The sequence below is a fragment of the Mesoplodon mirus genome (assembly GCF_964341445.2).
Source record: "Mesoplodon mirus genome assembly, chromosome: 2".
In the NCBI taxonomy this organism is placed as follows: Eukaryota; Metazoa; Chordata; class Mammalia; order Artiodactyla; family Ziphiidae; genus Mesoplodon; species Mesoplodon mirus.
In genome coordinates, this window is record NC_138977.1 from 228881562 (window position 1) to 228903493 (window position 21932).

A 21932-nucleotide genomic window follows, 5' to 3' on the forward strand; every position below is an offset into this window, starting at 1 on the left:
GGGTCTGCCCAGAGAAGCAATATCCAGCGTGCTCACAGCGCTTGGAATGGAAGGTCCTTGTGGGCCGGGGGCCGGGGCTCCTGCATGGCTGCAGGAGATGAACTTGCTGCTTGTTCTGAAACTTCTCCCTGGGCTGCAGAGGACAGCTGCACGCCGGGCCTGAGCCCAGCTCGTTCGTTACCTGTGTCATTTATCTCAGGCACCGCAGAAACATCCAAGCAAGGATGCACACCACTTTGCTGGGACTTCTCCTGGAGAGTTAGGTGAACGCACAGGCTCCATCACAGAGGGGTCTAATCCAGAGATGATCTATGAGGCAGGAAGCAAAAGGGACACATCAGGAAGTTGCCCAGAGTGGGACCATTCGCTCCACCAATAGTTACTGGGTAATAGCCCATGTCACAGGGCGCCCTGCCCACTGCAGAAAGCCAGGCAGGCAACGAGCGGGTCCTGTCCACGAAGCAGGCTGGAAGAGGACTCAGTAACACGTGCTCCTGGGGAGCAAGGGAGCCCGTGTTGAAGTGCCTGCCCAGGGCTTGGGTGACTTGAGTGATGCTGTCAGGCCACCATGAACTAGCGAGAGGCCCGGCTCTCCTTGCTGGGAAGCCAGGCTCAGGCCCCTGCGCTGGGCAGCGGTGGTGGGCCAGAGGCTGTGGGTCCTCTGCAGCCCATCGGTCAGGAGCAGGGGCTACAGGACTCATCGGACCTGGCTCCAACATTTGCTGGTTTCCTTCCTCTGCAAGAAGATAGCTGCACGTCCGTGAGTCATGAGTGTGGGTTCTGGGTGAGCCATTGTCATCAAGTATGTAGCACAGGGCTTGGCTCTCATGGCAGAGGTGATCCTCAGTGATTCCAGGAGTTGGTGTGAGGTTGGCTGCATTTGTTTCCTATTGCTGTAGTAAAAGATCATCATAGATGTAACAGCTGAACATAACACCGGTTTATTATCTCAGTTTCTGGAGGTCAGAAGTCTGACGTGGGCCTCGCTAAGCTAAAATCAGTGTTTTGGCGCTAAAATCAGTGTTTTGGCAGGGCCGCATTCCTCCCTGGGGGCTCCAGGGAGAAGCCACTTCCAGGATCATTCAGGGTGTTGCCGGAATTCAGTTCCTTGGGGTTGTAGGACTGAAGTCCCAACCCCTTGCTGGCCGTCAACTGAGAGTTCCCTTTACTCTGAGAGACCTCTCTTGGGTCCTTGCATGTGGGTCCCTACATCTCAGAGCCAGCAACGGTGCACCAAATCCTTCTCATGCTTGACATGTCTCTGAATTACCTTTCTGCTGCATCTCTCTTGCTTCAGCCAGAGAAAGTACTCTGCCTTAAGAGCTTATGCGATTAGATGATCCAGGATAATCTCCGTATTTAAGACCCGACCTAATTACATCTATATAATCCTGTTTGCCAGGTGATGTAACACATTCACAGACTCCTGGCGTGAGGGTGTGGACATCTTTGGGGGGCCATTCTGCCTCCCGCACTGGCCTTTTGAGGGGTATTGCTCAAAATCCCTGGGTTTTCTGGAGTAAAACCCAGAAGCGCCGATGATCTGCATGAGCACAGGGCTAACATGTGGGAAGGACCTGCTGGGCACCAGGCACTGCAGCCCTGCCTCGACGGTCTCATTCAGGTGCACAGGAACTCTGACATCGGTACTAGTGGCACCCCAGTTTTAAAGATGTTGAAATGGACGTTTGGAGAGGCCCGGTGACTTGCCTGGGTACTGCAGCCGGTGGGTCCCAGAGCCTGGAGCCAAGCCGCTCGGTCTGGTCTGTCTCCAAAGTCAGAATTATCGGTGGCGGTGTCATATTCTGTTAAGATATCAGCATTGCGTTATAATTTTGTTTAAAAGTAATAAAAGAGCCCTTGGTGCTGGGCGCACAAGAAGAACCTGCTGCTTTCAGAGACAGAGCCCCAGGTGTGGCCTAGCAGATTAGATCCCTGATCCTCTGTATTTACTCATCCTCCGCCCACCCCCACTCCCCGCCTTTGCTGTTGGCCTTGGCCGTGTGACATGCTTTGGCCAGTGGAACTTGGAAGGAAGTGCCAGCGTGCCAGCTCGGAGCCCGGCCCCTGCTGGGTGTTGTGTGTTTCTCCTTGTACCTCGTGGAGCTTCTGTTGTTTGCCAGGAGATCACACCCCAGGGGCTGCCTCTCTAGACGGAGGCGAGATCAGCAGCCTGAACAGGACTCCAGGACAAAACAGAGCAGCCCCGTCGTGCCTCATACTTGCTGGTGAGAGTTGAATGCTTATTGCTGTACTCCTCTGAGATTGGGTGGTTGTTTGTTACACAGAAAACCTGACTGATATACCTTGGAGCTAAATACTTTGCAGAGTAGGAGTTTAGTTGTGTTGGGGCAGTGTGTTAAGGCTTGCAAGGAATTAATAGAATTACTTGTTCCAGACTTGGTAAGTTCTGATCTGTAAGTAGTACCTGATTTGGGGTCTCCATGGTTATCTTCATGCTCTGAGTTCCCTTCTGAGGGAATCCTACTGCCGGCTGTTGGCTGGTGCTCCTGGAGGAATGATATCAGGGCCTGCCCTGCCCCTGGGCTCAGGGCGCAGGGCCTGCGATCACATCCTGACCCCCCTGGAGACACTGCCCTCCTCCAGATCTTTTCTGCCATCTGGTCTCCTGTGATGGACCCCGAGATAAGGGAGTGTGTACAGAAAGTCTGCCTGTGGCTTCATAGTTCACTTAACATTTATTGAGTACCTAGTATGCTCAAGCACTTGACGAGGGACCACAAAGGCAAAGTGGTCCTTGTCCTCGCAGCTCTGAGGATCTTACAGGGGTTTGCTCAGACCTGATAGCAGGCTGAAGATGCTATGTGTGAAAGACAGATGCCAAGATACCCCGCGGCCCTCGGGAGGAGATTGGACGCTTCAGCTGGCAATGATGGGGCCAGCTTCATGCACACAGTGCCATTTGAACTTGAGGAATACTTCCATCACTTGTTCATTGACCCAGAAAATATTTCCCATCTACTAAGTGCCAGGCACTGGGCTAGACCCCAGGAACATGATGGTGAATAAGAGAGGCCATGTCCCTCTCTTTGTGGTGTGCAGGGCCTGTGGCTGCAGAGTTGGGACATGGAGAGAGAGGAGTCAGGATGCTTCAGAACAAGGGAGCAGCATAAGAAAGGACATTTTTAAAAACTGAAGTGTAGTTGATTTACAGTGTTGTGTTAATTTCTGCTGTTTAGCAAACTGACTCAGATATATATATATATAGATAGATAGATAGATAGATAGATAGATACATTCTTATCTTCTTTTCCATTATGGTTTATCACAGGATATTGAATACAGTTCCCTGTGCTCTACAGTAGGTCCTTGTTGTTTATCCTTTCTATATATATACCAGTTTGCATCTGCTAACCCCAAACTCCCACTCCATCCCTCCCCCACTTCCCTCCCCCTTGGCAACCACAAGTCTGTTCTCTATGTCTGTGAGTCTGTTTCTGTTTTGTACATAGGTTCATTTGTTTCCTATTTTAGATTCCACCTATAAGTATATCATATAGTATTTGAGAAAAGACATATTTTTAAAATAGGATTTGGGGAACACTGGAGATCAAAAAATTGTTTGATCTGAATGCCGTGTCCTTGCAAATTAAGAAAGTCTCAAAGCAGTTTGTCCTTCTCACCTCTTTAAGGCTGCTAAGAATAATAGTAGTAAAATGCAGCAGAAAAATCTATCATTTGTAGAGAACAGTGTTAGTCAAATTTAATTTCACCCAAGATCCTGGACTGGGAGGAAAACTCTGAATATTTCTGTTCACTATGATGAGATGTCAGTGAACCACATGGAAGTTTCCAGTCATGTTAACATGCCAGATGGGACATATGCTGTGTAATGAAGACCAACTGGGATTAGAAGCGCACCCTTCTGGAGAAGAGCATCAGGGTTTGGAAAATTCAAACTTACGTAAAAGGTCTGGGCGTGGAAAATCTAACCAGCGTCCAGGGTGAAGCTTTCACAGCGTCTCTGCGCCGGTATCAGAGCCTGCCTTACCCACCTCGAAGGCACAGCTGGTCTCCGTCCTGGCCAAGAATGGGTTGACCAGCTGCCCAGAACCTGCAGGCTTGGCTAGACTGAGCTACACTTTCCCTTCTTCCTTTGGGTCCTGGACCTCAGAAGGTAGAGAAATAAGTCATCTTGTAAGATTATTGTAACACTGACAAGATTTAAATTACATATGAAGAAGTCAATTAAATCCATGCTGTTAATATTTAGACTGGGACTGAGTGAGCAGCAATAACTTGTATAATCATCTTATTTATGAATGTTTTTTCTGCCATTTATGTGGTTGAAGGCTTCAAAATGGCCTGGCATACTTTATTTGTAGATATGGTTTAAATTATTTAAGGGAATTGAATTAATTTCACTTGTAAACATTGCTTAAGAACAATTATTATCTAAGTTTTATTTATAACATACATTGAAAATTGCATTTTAAGGAGTATGAGTGCCCTTCCAGCTACAAAACCCCTACAGACGTTAAAGATCCGAGGGTTTTCTCCTATATTGTGGTAATAAATTATATTAAAATTCCTAATATTGAACCGTTCATTCATTTACTAATTCAACCAATTACAAGGAATGTGTCCTGTATAGATTCTTGTTATTAAGGGGCTTAGTGTTCAGACCACTGGCTCTCAAAATGTGGTTCCTAGACCAACGGCATTGCTATCACCTGGGAACTTGTTAGAAACGCACATTTTTGGAAGCCTCCCCACCCCGTCTGCCCACAGACCCTTAAATCAGAAACTCTGGGCTGGGCTCAGCCACCTGTGGTTTAACGAGCCTCCCAGCGGATTCTGATGCTCACTCAAGTGTGAGGACCACTGGTTTAGGTGTTCTCTTTCTTCTTGGGTCAGTTTTACATTTCGTATGTGCCTAGAAATTGTCCATTAACTCTGTGTCCTCAAATATATTATCATGGAGTTGTGAACATTTTTCTTAAGAAGTTTTAAAAAGTCTGTTTCTGCAGGTGTTTTCCGTTAGACTGTATAATAAATCATCTTCCCACACTTTTCCAGCTGATGTATCGCAATTTTGAAGCAGATTATTCCTGTGATTTCTTGTTTGGGTAACCCCCGTACAGGTGTGGATTCCTTTTTGTCAAGCGCGTCAGTTTCGTGCACGCAGAGGGTTAAAAATGGCAGCAACATCCCGTGCCACCTGATTCACATCAAAGCAGAAAATTGATGTCCTAGCTGCACTTATGCCAAACCGGGGACATGGGCCAGGGGCTCAGCACAGTGCTTGGCACTTAGTAAGTGCTGGGTTCATAAAAAACATGATGACAAGCCTTCACCAAAGGGGTGGACATCTAAGGGGGAGGGTTCACAGGTGGCCCAGCCTTTCTTTGCCCTCATATGTTTATAAATGCAGGCTGTAGTGGGGTGAAATGTATCCCCCAAAAGATACGTCCAAGGCCTAACCCCCGGTACCTGTGGATGTGACATGATTTGGATGTCATTAGCTTGAGGATCTCCTGGGGCGAGTGCCCTGGAGTTTGAGAGGGCCCTAAATCCAATGACGGGTGTCCGTGTCAGAAGAGCAGAGGACACACAGACACACAGGAGAGACGCAGGAGAGGCCGGAGGTGGAGACTAGAGTGACGCTGCCGCAAGCCAAGGGTTGCCGGCAGCCACCAGAAGCCGGGAGGGAGACATGGACCAGGTTCTCCTGCACGGCCTCCAGAGGGAGCCAAGCCTGCCCACGCTTTGCGTTCAGGCTTCTGGCTTCCAGAACTGTGGGAGAATAGATTTCTGTTGCTTTAAGTCACCCCACTGGAGGTCATTTGTTACGGCAGCCACGGGAAACTCACGTACAGGTGAACACACAGCATACACGAGCGCTTTGCAGATCATTCTCAGGCCTCTCCCCGTGCAGGGAACGAGGCCTCGTTACCTCAATTCCCTGGAAAGTTCTGGCCTCCCGTTTCATCTGTATAGTGCTGACACATTGGGAAGGCTTGGAGGGCGGATTCTCAGAGTCAGCCCTGGGAACCAGCCGGACGCTGTTTGATTGTACTTGAGATTACATGATTTCTTTGTGTGATCCAAAGTTAAATTTAACAATGGGAAGCCATCTCGAAATGAGCATTTCCTGGCATTGTCATCATGCAGGGTGAATGGAAAGTGGAAAGCAGAGAGTTCTGCCTCTGTGGGACCCTGACGATGGTCCTCGCGGGAGCAGCTCATCCCGGCCCCATTTCAGTGAAGATTAACAACCACATTGACTGCACACAGCGCTGTGTTGCCCTCTGCCATGCAGCACAGCCACGTAAATACTGTCGCTGCGGTGTTTTACGAACAAGGCATCACAACGTGCCGGGGTGTCTACTTTGCCTCTTGAGGGATGCTGAGATCAGTAGGAGGCGTCCGAATCGCTGTTTTACATCCGACCTGTTCTTGGTGGACGAACACAGTGCCTCGGGGGTGCTACGTGAGGACCCCAGGAGGGGCGACGGCCCGGGGTTCCCGCAGAAAAAAATCAATCTGCTTTTTGCCAGGAATCCGGGACTCCAGGCTCTTCCTGGGCGACAACTGCTGTGCTCCTGGCCTCCCTCTGTCTAGTTGTTGATTGCCGGGGATTTGCAAAGAACGTTGCTCCAAGTATTATGCTTTCTCTCTTCCTTCTGCACAGCCCAACACGTGCCTCTTCCCGGGGCTCTGTCTGTCTCACAGCGCTTGAAGGTAAGGGAGAGGAGGGTGGCAGGAACCAGCCTGAGTTCTTCCAACTCTGTCCTGAGCGTGCAGCTGCCCTTCCACCGCTGCTGGTCCGGAGCACAGGGCTCCACTCCCGGGCTGCGCCCGCCCCTGCTCTGGGCAGGGCTCGCAGAACCTTCCAGCCCTCATTCTCCAGGGGAGAAATCCAGGTTGGAACTGCTTGCTCCTGCCTCTCTCAGCCCCCAGCATTCGAAATAAAAAGCCTGGTGGTCTTGTCCTCTGGTGGGTCCGACAACCTGGGTGTTGGACCCACCAACTCAGCTTTAGGAGCTGCTGGGGCGCAGAGCTCGGATATCCGAGGTAAAGCATGGCTGCCTTGTGGGGCGGGGAAGAGAGGTGGCCCGTTCCCACCGGCCTCCTTCAGCCCTGAAGACAGATTATCTGCCCACGGAGAATACTGGAATAAACACCCCTCCCCAAATCCAGCAAGTTTCTGCAGTGAGAAATCTGCCGTGTTTTCACAAGGTTGGAAATTTCTCAACCAAATGAATACAATTTAGGAGCAAATTCCTGGCAACTTGTAGACCCTCTGTGCCTCTGTATTTCCTATAGAGGACACTTTACAAGGATGCTTTGATGATCAGCTCTCCGAATCCTGGCATTCTGAATTTAACTGATGTCCCATCTTGCAGAGTTGTGGCATTTCTCTTCTGATGTCGACGATACTAAATGCAGTTCATAGAAGTCTATTTAAGTTGAAAATGGGGTTTTGTCTTAAGAGGCATATTTTCCTGAGAATCCACTTCTAAGTCGCTTGCAGTTAGAAACGATTTTCTCCTAAACTGGGATGAGATCTCTTCTCACGTCTCTGTGCCCTTGTTCGTAGGCTTCGGCAGTGAGGCTCTTTGCAAATGTGAGGTGACTCTCCTGTTCCCGTTATTCCAATGTCCTTTAATTTGCACTCGAAGTTTCTGATTCCCCCGGGTGGCAGCTAAACAATTTGTGTAAGTATCTCATTATCAGCTCCCTCCTTCCGCCTGGATGTGTGTCAGGTTTGTTGTTTCTTGTGCCAGCCTCTGAAGCTCTGTTTTCTGTCGCATAGGGCTTCTCCCTGGCAAGTTTAAAACCCTGACGAACCTCATAATGCGCTGAAACCCCCAGTCCTTTCCTTCTCCAGTCACCGTGGCTTCTACAAAGATCTCCGAAGAAATTGAACCTAGGCAGATGAGTTGCTCTATAGATGCTTTAAGCCTTTCCCCTAATGAAAAGTGTTAGGTTTGTTACGATTTCTGTTTCATGGCCTTCAATTTCTTGTCAAAATGTGATATACAGCAGAATGAATGGGTTGTTGTAATAGCCATTCATCACTCAGTGGACTATTTCACTCTCTCGCACCTCTCTCAGGGCTGCAGAACTGAGTGAGTGTGAGTGAAGTTGGGGTAAATCTGTGCTGAGATTGTCTTGGATCTGTTCTGATCCGATTGCTGGGAACATGTAACAAAGTTAGTTCAAAAATAGTATTCTCATCATTTCTGCCCTCTTCTCTATACCATGTCTCTTTTCATCAGGGATTTCTAGATGTAATCTTTTTTGACACTTGGCTATCCTTCCACTTCTGGAAATTGGTGTTGACGTTTTTCTATAAAGACATTGAACTTTGAACCTCTTTATACGAAACTCAACTGAACTCTTCAGGAAACTCATTCATTTTCTTTTGGCTTATAGGATGGGAACACAGAGGTGAACTTACCATTTTCTCCATGGAAAGCAGAAATTTGTTCAGAAAAGTCAGGGTTGGAAGATACAGTCCCTTGCTGGACCTCAGTGAAGAAATGACTTCTTATTCCTGGCTTTATGCCTTTGAAATGGCTTCTTAAATACGCTTGTGCAGGGGCTCATGAGGAAGGTTTGCAGATGGTGTAACAGCGTGAGAGATGCTGATGATTTGCCTTGGAGAGACGCTTTTACAGAGATATTTTTACCAGGGGTGTTCGGGAGGAAGTCGTATGAATGTAGAGGTCATTTTAAAGTAAAAATTGCCGTAGTGTGCAAAAGGTAATTAATGAAATGCTTTGTTCGCTGTGAAACTTCATAGTGATTCCTAGGGCTTTTAGGTAAGCCTTTTCTCTGATGCCGTGTCTTAATGGAACACGAGTTAGAAAAAGTGTTCTCTTAAATTGGGACCCTGAGGGAGGAGAGTTCACTGGTGCCCCAGACTGTCCCCCGGGGTGCAGCTGGAGTCCTGCCAAATTGCAATCTTAACATTCATTTCAGGAGAGTTGCCTGTCACCCTGCAGCCCTCTGGAGTGGGTTAAACTGTGTCCCCCGCAAAAGATGTGTTGGGGGCTGGGCTCCAATTCAGGAGGTGAGGACCCCGGGAAGCAGGTGGCCGCTGGGTCCTCAGCTCCTGTCCTGCACTCCCTGCTCGCGACCCCGCAGTCTCCGCATCACAGGGGTCCTCCGGGTGGGGTGCCGTCGTCTGGAAAGTGTACACCACCAGTCACGGGGTGCAGGCAGAAAACACCGGAACGTCTGTCGATACTTATCCTCAGTCTAAAGAAATCACACTTACTATGTTTGTACATTCATAATGTACATTTCATCAGTTGCGGGTCCCGGCAGGAAGAGGTGGAAACTCAACATTGGGGTGATCTTATCCGGGGGACTTGAACAGAGGCCGTGCTGGCTACTTTGTCCCCGCAGGATCCGTGACCATGGGCCCCGCCCTGTGGTCCTGCTGGGACTGCCCACTGGGAGCCCTGGCTGGCTTTGGGAAGAGGGAGGGGCTGGAGGGCCTCTAGTTATTCCTCAGGCCACTTCCCCTCCTTCTGTGGGATTGCACGGTGGCTGACTCCCCTGCCTGAGGGCCCTGCTTCTCTCCAGTCAGCCTCTCGGCTGCACTCTGCCCTGTAGGCTCGGGGTCCACTTTTCCCCTCTTCCCTTTGGGCCTAGAGGTGGTGACCACGCTGCAGCGTCTGGCCCTGAGTCACCGTGATATCCCTTGTGGTTCTTCTACACCCTGCCCACACCTTATAAATAGTACATCTACTAAACACCTGTTGATTGTTCTGTGTGAGCCATATGCTTCTTGTCGGGACCCTGTGACAAAGGAACCCTTAAGGTGATGTGCTCAGGGTGTAGGGGAGACCTCAGGGCTATGCAGAGAGGAGCTGGGTCAGGTGGAGAGCGCTCCCAGGCCATGGCATCCCCCAGGGAGGGAGCCGACCTTATATTCTCTCCTCTCTTGCATCTTCCAGGCTCCCTGAGGGCCAAATCCAATGGGAGTCAGGACTTTAGGGGGCTAGTGATACTGCCCGTGCTGGAGAGTGTTCCAGGTTAGAACTGGGAGAGAGGTGGGCAGAGGTCTGGCAGGCTCAGTAATGACGTCCAGCACATATGTTATGCATTAACTTGGTCATATATATGTGTATAATAAAGAAATAACTACACACACGTTAGGAAAGTGTGCTCATTTCTCTTTTAGAGGATGGGAGTGAAATACCAAAACGTTTTGGGAACCACAGATTTGGAAGATGACTTTCGAATACTTAGATCTCAGGATAGCATACTGAGAATTTATAAATCGTTGATAATTATTTGGTGAAAACATTTGAAGCCATAAGGTGAAGAAATTGGTTGCTGGAAAGCAGTGGAGATGCTGTTGGATGCCACCAGGGCCATGAGATGCAAAGGCAATAGAATGAGAACCTGTGGTTTCCTTCAGCAGCGGTCACCGCTGAGCAGAGGACGTTTGCTCTGGAAAGGGGTTGGCTGGGACAGTCCAGGTGGGAGGGAGAGCCTGGGGGCTTTGACCAAGCTGGTGACAATGGGGGTGGTGAGAAGTGGGTGCATTCTTGGTTCATTTTGAAGGTGGAACTGACAGATTTTGCTGCTGGATGCATGTGAGGTGTGAGAGAATGAGAGGAGTTAAGAGCGACACTGAGGTTTGGCCTGAACCACGGAAAGAATGGGGCCACCACTGATGGGAAGAGGGCGACTGCAGGGGGCTGGCGGGGGCGGGTTCAGAGCTCGGGTTTGGACACATTAGGACCCACTGGACACACTGGAGGTTCTGTGGCTGCAGCAGTACCTCCCCTCCTGGCATTCACGCCACTCTGCAGTGGCACCTTGCTGCCGTTCCCTGAGGAGGTGGAGGCCACCTCCCTGACCCTCGAGTCTGGCTGTTCTTGAGACGTGCTTTGGTCGACAGAATGCCGAGATGATGTTGTGTGGCTTCTGAGCCTTAACCTCAGGAGGGCTTGCAGCTTCTGCTCTCTCAGTGGCCATGAAGAGCCCAGTGTAGCCCACGGGTGGACCAGAGACCATGTGGAGCAGAGAGGAGATGTCCCCGCTGAGGCCCCTGGAGCCATCAGCCAGCACCCAGTACCTGAACCCTGAGTGAGGCCATCTTAGGGCGTCCAGTCCTATCAGGCTGCTGGAGAATGGCCCCTGCAGGAGTGACCTCAGCAGGGGCTCCAGAGGGAGCTGCCCTGTCTGTCCACACACCCAGCGCCTCCCCGCCCAATCCTTTCACATCCCCTCTTCCTGCGTCATTTCCCCCCAACACGCACCTGCTCAACACGCCATGTGTTTCTCGTGCCTCTTGTGCACTGTCCGTCCCTCGTTACACGTGGGCTCCTGAGGCAGTGGATTCTGTCCCTGGCGTGTGCTGCTGAGCCCCCAGGACCAGGAGCAGAGCCTGACAGTGCGTGCTCCGCAGCGGACCCGGGTGAGGGGTGGGTGAGTGGGCGGGTGGGCGACTGAAGGCGGGGACGCGTCAGCAGACCTGCAAGCTTCTCGGGTGCACATGAGCAAGCGGAGGCCCAGGGTGCAGGGACCCGCCCCCTCGGTGCACACTCATCCCCCACTTCCGGCCACTGCTTCTCACCATCATCACTTGGAACTCACAGGTTAGGATCATGTTTTCTCAGTGCCTGGCACATAGTAGGCACTTAATATGTGGTCAGTGAATGAACAGATAAATGAAAAGCCAACTTATAAACTGTGTTCAAAAGGGCTTGTATTTTGTTAATTGCTGATCCAAATCTGACATTTCTCACGTCTATGCCAGAAAACAAATGAAAAACAAAGCCAAATGTCCTCTAATGAAAGCACTCAGTGCAATTTTATCCTGCAGAAAAGTGAGCCACTTCAGGGAAAGCTTTGTGCAAACGTCTCTCAAGATCGTAAAAATTAATGTGTAAATTTTTGCTAAACTGTTTGCAGTTTAATTATCCTGCATCTCTTTGGCAGGAAATGCTTTACTCCGGGGCAATTTAACATTTATCAATATGTTCTCTATTGATTCTGGACCAGCAATTTTAGACAGATAGCATGATTAGCAGAGATCCGTCTTCATAGGGAGGAAGCCAGGCTCCCAGTAACGCAGGCCGAAATTCACATTCAGAGGCATGACGGCGAAACACTGGAAGAGGGGCTGACGGAACGCCCGGAGCCCCCAGCCCTGGAAGTCTGGGAGGGTGATCTCCACCAGGGGCTGATATATTTGGAGGCAAGGGTAATTCGTGGCCCTTATCAAGCAAGCCTTCCCAGAAACACCGAGGCCCTTCCCACCACGACGGGCCAGCTCTCTGAGAGGGCTGTCTGCGGGCACGTCTCTGCGGCCAGGGCGCACGCAGCCAGTTAACCCTGGTTGTACCTGTCAGGACAGGCAAGGTAATGCTGCGGAAACAAACAGCCTCGATCCTCAGTGTGTCCAAGCGATGAATGGGCCTTTAGTTATTGTCTGTGTTTATGTCTCACACAACCCGGGGCTGATCCCTCCGGAGCCACGTGGGGATGACCGGGCTACCCCGTCCTCGGACACTGTGGTCTCAACACAGACCTCGGCTGTTGTCGTGACACAGGAGCGTGTGGCGAGCCCCACACCAGCTCTTACATTTTCTGTCCAGAATTGGTTCTGTCACTGAAAAAAAAAAAAAAGCACAGCATGAGAGTTGTGAGTTCAGTTTTATTTGGGGCAAAATGAGGACTATAGCCCGGGAGACAGCATTTCAGAGAGCTCTGAGGAACTGCTCCAAAGAGGTAGTGGTGGGGGAGGTCAGTACAGATGTGATTTTGCTGAAGGGGGAGGACGTGCAATCGAGCACATATTTTTTGCAGAGGTTTCTGCTTGTCCCGTGAAGGTTTCTGCTGGTCACGAGGAGCAGACGTCACCAGGAAGGATTTTAGTGCTTTTCCAGGTCCGAGGAGATGCAAGAATCAGGCTCATAAAATATTCTCCTGAAAATACTTAACTATCTGAACCATCTGAAGGCCTGTTCTGCCAGTTTCTCCCAGAGCACAAAGCACCTCATTCCTGATCTCCACCCTGAGCTCCTTTCAGGGGGTGTTGAAGGTCAGCGGCTGCAGCGGCTCATGATTTGATCCTTGTGGAGGCAGATGGCAAGTGCCAATTTGTAGGTGACGGTTCCATCACTCCTCGTGGTTGAAGCAAATCAGTGGTCCTGTCTGAGCTCATGGGGTTTGGGAAGAGGGAGCCTCTTGGGCAGAAGGGGAGGGATCTGGGAACATTGGTGAGCGCGGCTGGACATGGGGCCTGGTGTGGCAGTGAGATGCCCAGCTGGGGCACAGGGTCCCAGAGGCCCTCTGGGTCAGGGAAGCCAGGAATTGAACTGAAGAGAGTGAGTCTACATGCCGATGGGGGGGACAGGAGTGGTGTCCAGGCTTCCAGACAATGGGGCTGCTTGTGCATCAGCTGGAGCCCCCGGTGGAGAGCCAGTGCTTTCAGAACTGGCCATCCCTCTCCCTCTGTCCACTAGGCTCCCCGCCAACCAAGCACGGGGGTCCCTGTGCTACTCAGGGAGCCCCCGGAGTGGATGAAACCTTGAGGGAGTGTGTCATGGGTTGGAGCAGGGCTTGGCACCTCCCTGGCCAGCCCAGAGACACAGAGAGGAGGTGCCGGGAGAGGGCCATGCAGAGGACACGGCTCCTTCTAGACCCCAGGACCCCCGCGAGCTCTGCTTCTCGCTGGCATCTGGAGGCAGAGCCTCTTCGGCCCCATCAGCATCCGTGGGTCCTGGGACGCTGCTCGGCTGCCCTGACTTAGTCCATGCGGGAACTGCCGCTCTGGAGCAAGCAGGACAGGTGTGAGTCTAGGAGCAGGAGGGTGGGGCCCCGGACACCCCGTGCGTGGGGAGGAGAGGTACCCGGGGAAGCCCCTGGTGATGGCACTAGCAGAGGGAAGGGTGATGCTGCTTGGTTTTCCTTGAACCTAATCCCTGGAACGAGCATGCCCTGGTGACGGAAGCACACCTGCCAGGGCGTCCCCACTCCCGGAGGGAACTCCACAGCCGCAAAGCAAGCATTTCTCAAAGCCCGGAGAACCCCGCTTCCCTGGGGGCCTGGATGCTTTCTCCTGCTGAGGAGGAGCATGCAGATCAGGCCGCTTTCCACATCGGCTGGTAGGAAGCTCAAGGCCCAATGAGAAGTGTGGCTATGGTTCTCAATCTGTCTCCATGGTTTTATTTTCTGTCCTAAGGTATGAGTCCCTGGGTCTGTTTTTAAAAATTAGTTTTGCATTTAATTGCATGAATTATTGTTAAAAGGCCTCAAATACTTTGTAAAGATAATGACGTATGACCTGCAATGGAAAAGACTTGATTGGTGAGGAAGGGAGACCCTAGGTCTGAAGGTGGAAAAGTCTTTCCGCATGAACGAGACCATCTGGTGTCTGTTCGCCTCCCTGCGGGTGTGAAGAGATTCCCCAGCCTTGTCTGTCCTCACGTTGCTGTGGTCCCAGGCCCTTGGGGGTGGGCACAGGGCTTCCATTAATGTTGCAGTCCCGTGTATCAGGGATCCTTTACCCTGATGAAGGACAAGCTTTCTGGCTACAGGGATGGAGCTGCATGGAGGTTCCTCTCTGGCCGCTGGAGTGGCCCGTGCATAGATGCCTCACCTGTCCAGGTGAGTGGGGAGGTGGTCAGGCTTCACCTGGTGAGGGCTTCTCAGCAGGGGCTGTGCGCTGGGTTCACCCACAGAGCTTCTGAAACGTCCCATGCCTGGGCCTACGCCAGACCCAATTAATTAATCAGAACCTCTGGGGATAGGACGCTGAATATGGAGTCTGAGCCCAGGTGATTCCAGCGCTCAGGCAGGTGGAGGACCGCTGGGCCAGCCGAAGTGGGGAGTGATGGTCTGCATATCCCCCACTCCTGGCAGGGGGTCTGGAGCGCGCCAACGCTGGGTGTCTCATCCTGACAACCTCGTGTCTCTGAGGACCCTGACTTTTCCGCTGTCCCATGGGGAGGAGCCGCATTGCATCCCGGGGGACTCCGTGGCAACGTGTGATCTCAGGTGGCTGCGGCCTGCAGTAGCTTGAAACAGGATCTCCGTTCCCCGACCAGAGACTGAAGTCAGGCCGTGGCAGTGAGGGTGCTGAATCCTGGCCCCTCGACTGCTAGGGCCAGCGGCCAGTGACAAGGCCCTGGTTTGTCTGCTTTGTTGAAGTGAATTTCAACGAAGATATGGAAAGTAGTGAAACAAGTAAAGTGTCTATTAGGAGGGAAAAAACTACATGTGAATAGGCACACACGGGCGGCTCAGAGAGAGTCACGCCCTCGTGGTCGTTTGAATCACTTACACGGGGCGTTTCTTCAGGTTTCACCTGGCCAACCATCTTGGTTTGCCTGGCTCTGGGTCCGTATCTGGTATAACTCAGGGTCCTCCCCGTGTGCACGTGCATCTCTTAGCCAGGATGGGTTGCAGTGCAGAGGCCTGTGGGAAGGTTGACACCACCTACTTTGGGGTGGCGCCCCCTCCCTTTTCGACCTCCAAGGAGCTTTTCTGCGCGTGTGTAGTTGGGAAGGTCTCCTTGACTTCGAGAATGAGAAGTAAGTGGTCTCTTCGTCTCTGACCCGGGCAGGGCTCCGTTCCTCCCTGCCCCTGCCGTTCGCTTGAGCTTAGAGCATCTGACCGCAGGGGACAGACTCCAGCCCGCGCCCCATCTGTCTCCTGCCTCACAGGGACCCAGCTTTCCCAGGCGTTCCCAGAGAGGTGATGTGGGTCTGCACCACCCTGGGGCCGGTGGGTGCCACCCTGACCCCTTCGGAGAGTGGCGGGGTATCTGCCCCTGCACAAGTGCCTCGTACAAATCTGGTCCTCGTACAAATCTCCCTAAAGGTCAGCTGAGGCTTCCACGTCCAGCAGTCTGACTTCTACATTCAAGGGGCTGCATTATAACCAGTGAGCAGGCGGTGGACACATTTCAGGGACAGTCTGAGGACCCAGTAGACTCTTCACGGGGTGATATTGCCGGTGGGGCTCTGAGGTCTTCAGAAGAGCTTGACTCGAAGTGCCTGAATATGGGTGGTAGTTTTTTTTAACGAACGCAGAGCGGCTAAACGCCGGCTTCCACTTGTGGGTTGGGGTGGTGAGGGTGCTGCGGGAGGCCCCTCTAAATAGAGGCTCTTTGCTCTGCAGTCGTCCTCGGACTTCTGGGCCAGAGCAGAGTGTGGAGCCCTCCCAGATGCCCGCGGGGCTGCGCCTTTGTGTGGACCTCAACCACTGCAGCTCTGAAGAAAAAAAAGAATGAAAACAAAAGCAGAACAAACCTCCAGGAGAGCAATGAGAAGGTCTTAGGAAACTTCCCTGAAATGCGAACAGCAGAGGTTGGATTCCCCCAGGAACTTCTTAAGGCTTCCTGTTCAGTGCCAGGCATGGGTTCTGACGGTCTTCCCCAGACTGGCCTAGGGCCTGCCAAGTGGCCCTTCTAAATGGCTTTGCCTTCCCTTCCTGACCACCTGCTGTTTAAGCTAAGTGCTGTCAGATGAATGCTTTCTAATTTAAATAGCCAAACATCTCCTGGAGCTCCAGAGGCCTGTTCACCTTGGGCTGGGAGCTGCTTGGGTTTAGTTTTCCCATCTTTGCTCGGGCAATGTAGCAACTGCTGGTTGAGAGATGCTAAATTAATTAAAGAAGTGATGGTAATGCAGAACAGGGCTGAACATGGAAAATCAGCTCTTAGCTGAGAAATAAAATGCATCCTCCCAACATCAGAGGCTAGATTTGGAATGCTGATGTTTTCTTAGCATAGCGCTTGGCATTTAAGACTCATAAACTAGCCGATGATATGGCAGCACTGGAGGGTTGGGGAAACCCAGCAGATTGTCATCTCTACAGCGAGGCCGGGGAGGGGCGCACCCACCTCCTTAGAAGCGTGTGCTGAGCAGCCCCTGGAGCTGGGCTCCATGCTGGAGGCTGAAAGTCACAGAACATGCCACCCCAAAACAGGGCACTTTGGCATCAAGATTATTTTGAGCTGAAGGCAATTGAGAAGCAGATATTGTCCTCCGCTATTTGCCTAAAAGCAGGGCATCAATGTGTAAAGGTGTCCCTCTTCTCTGTCTACCAAGTACAGAAGGTAATGACTGGAGAAAACGGAATCTATGTAACGAACTTTACTAACTGGCCTTATCTTTCATTAGTTTCCCTATATATTTACCTTCCCACAATTTGCCCCCGGAAACTCAAGTGGTTTTCCTTTGTCCTGTCACCTCTCTGCACATTTATTGTTCCTTTGTTAAGAGTTCCAAGCACCCCTCTGAGTCACTGATACCCGCCCGTGTCTGAGAGATGCATGTGCAGTAAACTTCTGTTTATTTGTCTCTTGTGAATCTTTGGTTTGTGGAATTTGCGGGGCCCCAGCCAATGAACCTGAGGCAAAAGTGCAGAGAGAATAGGGCCACTCCCTGCTCTGGAGGGACCCAGGAAACACCCCGTAATGGGGAACTTAGGGTGCATCTGTTGCAGGAAGGGCAACCTCTTCCAGGGCCCAAGAGTGGGCTTTTGTCTAACGCTCGGAAATGAATTGTCCGAGGAGACACGCATGCTGACAAAGCAAAACACTTTATTGGGAAGGGGCGCCTGGGCGGAGGGCAGCAAGGTGAGGGAACCCAGGAGAACTGCCCTGCCACGTGGCTCGCAGTCTCAGGGTTTATGGTGATGGGGTTAGTTTCCGGGTTGGCCAGTCATCTTGCCTGGCCCGTATTTGGTCTGACTTGGTCCTTCCTGGTGCATGAGCATCTCTCATCCAAGATGGATTCCAGTGTGAAGGATTCTGGGAGGTTGGCAGGACATATTATGGGCTGGCATCTCCGCCCTCTTGTGGCCCCTCCCCTCCCGAATCCTCCCGGTTAGTTTTTGGTGGGGGCAGTACCATGTTCCTTATCGGTTCCTCCTGTTGTGAGACAGCTCAGGCAAGTGGGCCTGGCCAAAGCGGGTGGTTTCCGTCAACAGTTCCCTAACATCTGTCATAGGCAGGTGCTCAAAGCTGACAGAGCGGGGTGGTTACCTTCCCCGGTGCAGGTGCCCTGGGCCGTCAGGAAAGAATGCACAGTTTGGTTGGCCTTTGAGCCAGCGTTAAATTTGGAAGGGATTTTCAGGTCTCTGGATCCACCTCTCCTCTTTTCAGATGAGCAAACTGAGGCTCAGAGAGGGAAGGGACTTGCGGTGTCCTGGTGGGCAGCTAGGCGTGGAGGCCAGGGCAGCCCCGGGCACTGTGGTCTCCCTTCTGCTCTCTGCTCTCCCTGCAGGGCCTGACCCATGGTGGTCAGGTCGACGTCATCCACAAATGGTTCTGGCCTCTGAAGCTGCGGGGCCCACCTACCTTGGTGTGGGGTGCAGCTTCCTCCCAGATGTAGCTCCCTGAGGATGTCCAGGAGAGACACGTGTGGTTGGCCGGGGATGAGAGAGCCGAGTGGCATGAGGTCCCCACTAAAATGCGGGGTCCCAAGTCCTCGTCTTCAGGACCTCCTTTCACCAAGGCGGCCTCACCATCCTCCAGGACCCGCGAAGCGCGTGCACGGAGCAGGTGGGGGACCCCGAGGCGGCAAGACTGGCATTGGAGGGACGGGGAGCTGGGGGCATGGGTGTGCGGTGTGCAGTGGCCGGGCACCAGGGCGGCCTGAGTGTCTGCGATGACGAGGAAGGTTATGTGGGACCTGGCCTGGAGAGGGCTCGCTCAGCTAACTGGTCACCAGCCAGACATCTCAGGAGCTCCACCTTCTTTTAAGGCCTGCGGGAGCTTTTTCTGAAACCACGGGAAGATTGTGGGCTGTGCCACCTTGTTTGCTGTTGACTTAGGGCAGAAAACCGCTGTGTCTGAACAAATCTGTGGACAAAGAATGTCGCCAGCCATGTCAGTAAACAAAGGATGTTGCGGCCATCGGCCCTCAGCCGCTGCAGCCTCGGGACTGTGCACCCTGAGGGGGAGCAGGACGCTGGCCTGGCAGCTGGGGGCACATCCAAGGAAGGAATTCCATCAGCCCAGACTCTTGCCTCTTCCCATACATAGAAAAGTGCTAAATTCGTTCACTTGAGACGTCTGGTTTTCTTTAATTGATGGTGATCTTTTTTTTTTTTTTTTTTTTTTTTTTGCGGTACACGGGCCTCTCACTGCTGTGGCCTCTCCCGTTGCGGAGCACAGGCTCCGGACGCGCAGGCTCAGCGGCCATGGCTCACGGGCCCAGCCGCTCCGTGGCATGTGGGATCCTCCCGGACCGGGGCACGCACCTGTGTCCCCTGCATTGGCAGGCGGACCCTCAACCACTGCGCCACCAGGGAAGCCCCTACGGTGATCTTTTGATGGTCTGACTCCCTGGTTTTTGCTGGGAAAACCTCTCTAGATCCTGGCTCCCCTCTGACCTCTACAGAGCGGCCGGCCCCTCAGAGCATCAGAGAGACTGCCTCCCGGGCTTAAGTCCTCAGCAAGTGCGCCGAATGAAACATAATGCTCAACTTTTAGGTTGTGTGGGGTTTTTTTGGTCAACAACGCCCACGCTGGGTGTCCTGGGTTGCTTTTGTCAGTATCAGGCGGACTGTCGCCCACGGCTCTCTCTGGGATCTCCATCTCCGTGTGGCGCTGGGGTGTGGGAGAGAAATGCTCATACAGCGTCCTAATCACCGTGTCCTGCTCCAGTAATTTGCAAACGAAAGTCTCCCTGTCTCTGGCTGCTGGCTGGTAACAACACAGACAAGGAGTACATTTGCGTCGGGGACGACATCGTCGCTGCCACTGGTTTTTGGTTAATGGGATAAGTTATAATTTTATACTCGAAAATATCAGCATGCATCCAAACTGAGAACATTACAAGCAATTAGTGTAGATTATGGATTTGAAATGAAGAAGGAAATATATTAATGTCTAATTACTATGTTAATTAGGCATCGGTGCCATAATATTTCATACCTAAATACTAATGTTGATGAAGGTGTAATTATTATATTTTTTTGGAGCGCAAGATGAATCCCTGCTATGCCGCTCGACAGTAAATATCAAGACGCTGGCACGGCCCTCGCGGGTCCTGGCATACTGCTGCCCACCGTTGCCTGCCAGGTCCTGAGCGACCCAGACGGCATCTGCCCAGACAGACATTGTCAGTCGAAAACCAGGTGACAGTGGTAGCAGCCCTGTCGCATCAGAGCACATGCTGCCTGTGATAGGGGTTGAAGTTGTAGAAAGCTTGCGTGTGCACTTAGGGATTTCAGGGAATTTGCTGGACTCTCACACCTTGTAACGCCTCGTGTATCAGATGCCTTAATTACATTGTAACGTCTGCAGTCTGTTCCAAAGCAAGCACTGGGCGTGGGCCAGCAGGGTGACCTGGGATCCGAGGTTCCTGGAGGAGGGGCTTAGGTGGCTCCTGTTGCCCCAGGTTGCCCAGAACGTCCCCGATTTTAAACTCGACAGTCCTATGTGCCAGGAACACTTTCAATCCAAGGAAGATGGAGATGGTTTTCCTGGGTCTCTGCTGGTTTTAAAACTGAAGCCCCCTCAGCCCTGGGCAGAACCATGTGGCAGCCCCCTGCTCTGGGCTCCAGGCACACCACCGCCAGCAAGACCCTGCCTTGGCCCGTGGGCCTGACCACTCGAGGGCTGTCCTGATGGACACGTGACTCAGTCTCTCACCTGCAGAGTGGCTTCGTGCTCAACAGCGAGGACACCTAGGAAGTCAAAGAAGGGCCCTTGCAGTACGCTTCGGTTCTGAGTGTGTGCGACTATTCATGTCATTTTGTCTAAACATGGCCTTGGGCCTTAGACGGCACCTCTAGGGGTGAACTGAACCTCCGGACCGCAGAAGGCAAGGCTGTGGGCTTCAGCCGATGCTCTGGCCATTTCCTGCCGAGAGCCCTTGAACCCAGGCCCAGATTACCAGTTGGGTGGGAGCCCTTTGAACAGGTCTGCTGGTTGCTGACCCTTTGCCTTATGTCCACTCTGCTTTCCTTTGGGGTTGTTATCCAATATTTCCCTTTGGGGAACCCACCCATCCCATTGGGCAACGCCTCGTGGGACCTGGATTAAGGTGCCCTGAGTGTTCCTCTGGAGGAGGGGACGTGCCACCCCAGCGCTGCCATCAGATGCTTCCTTTGCAGACTCTGAGTCCCGAGTGAAGGGACAAAACGGTTAAAAGTGGCTGGAGATGCTTCACCCATGGAGGCGTCGGGCATGTCAGCTTGGCAGTCTGAGTCTTTCTGGAGCTGCCTGGTCTCTGTCTCTCTGAGTGAGGTTCCTTGGCCTTTTCTTTGATTCTATGAGCTTCTTTCATAGGCTTCTCATGAATTCCCTAAGGGCTTGCGTTTTCCAGATTGATTTAGGTTCTAGGAACCCAAGACATTTCTCATGTCTGCAGAAATTGGTAGCCGGATTTGAGGCACGTCAGGCTGGGTTGGGGTCTCCCAAGTCCCCTGAATCACACCGCTGCCGTTACCGGTGTCCTCCTCTTTCCACCTGTCTCCCTTTCACCAGAGGACCCTGGTGAGGGCGTGAATTTAAAAGCTGCTGGCATCCAGCCACCCAAACAAACTCTGAATCTGGTTTTCTGCTGACCTCCGCTCTGCAGATGGTGGAGACAAGAGATTCTCTGAGCATGGCCACAGGGTGTTCCTGGGGCCTGGGCCTCGCCTTGGGTGAGAATGGAGGGATTTGAGGTGGCCTTGCTTCAAGCAGGCCGGAGCAGCAGAAGCAGCCAGCTCCCCTCCCACCATCATATGTTCCTTCGTAGCAGGTATCTCTGCCCCTAAAGCTGGGCTCCGGGCCGGGGGAACACAGAAGACTGCTTGATGAACAGTTTGGGCATCAGGTCTATGGATGGTGCCGTTCCCATCCCAGAATAGGAATGAGGTTCCCTCTCTCCTCCACCTCAGCTTGATGACCAGGTGAAAATGTTCTTCATTTCCCGGAAAGTCAGTTACCTACCACCTGCTGTCAGTTCCAACAGCTATTTTATTTAAAAAAA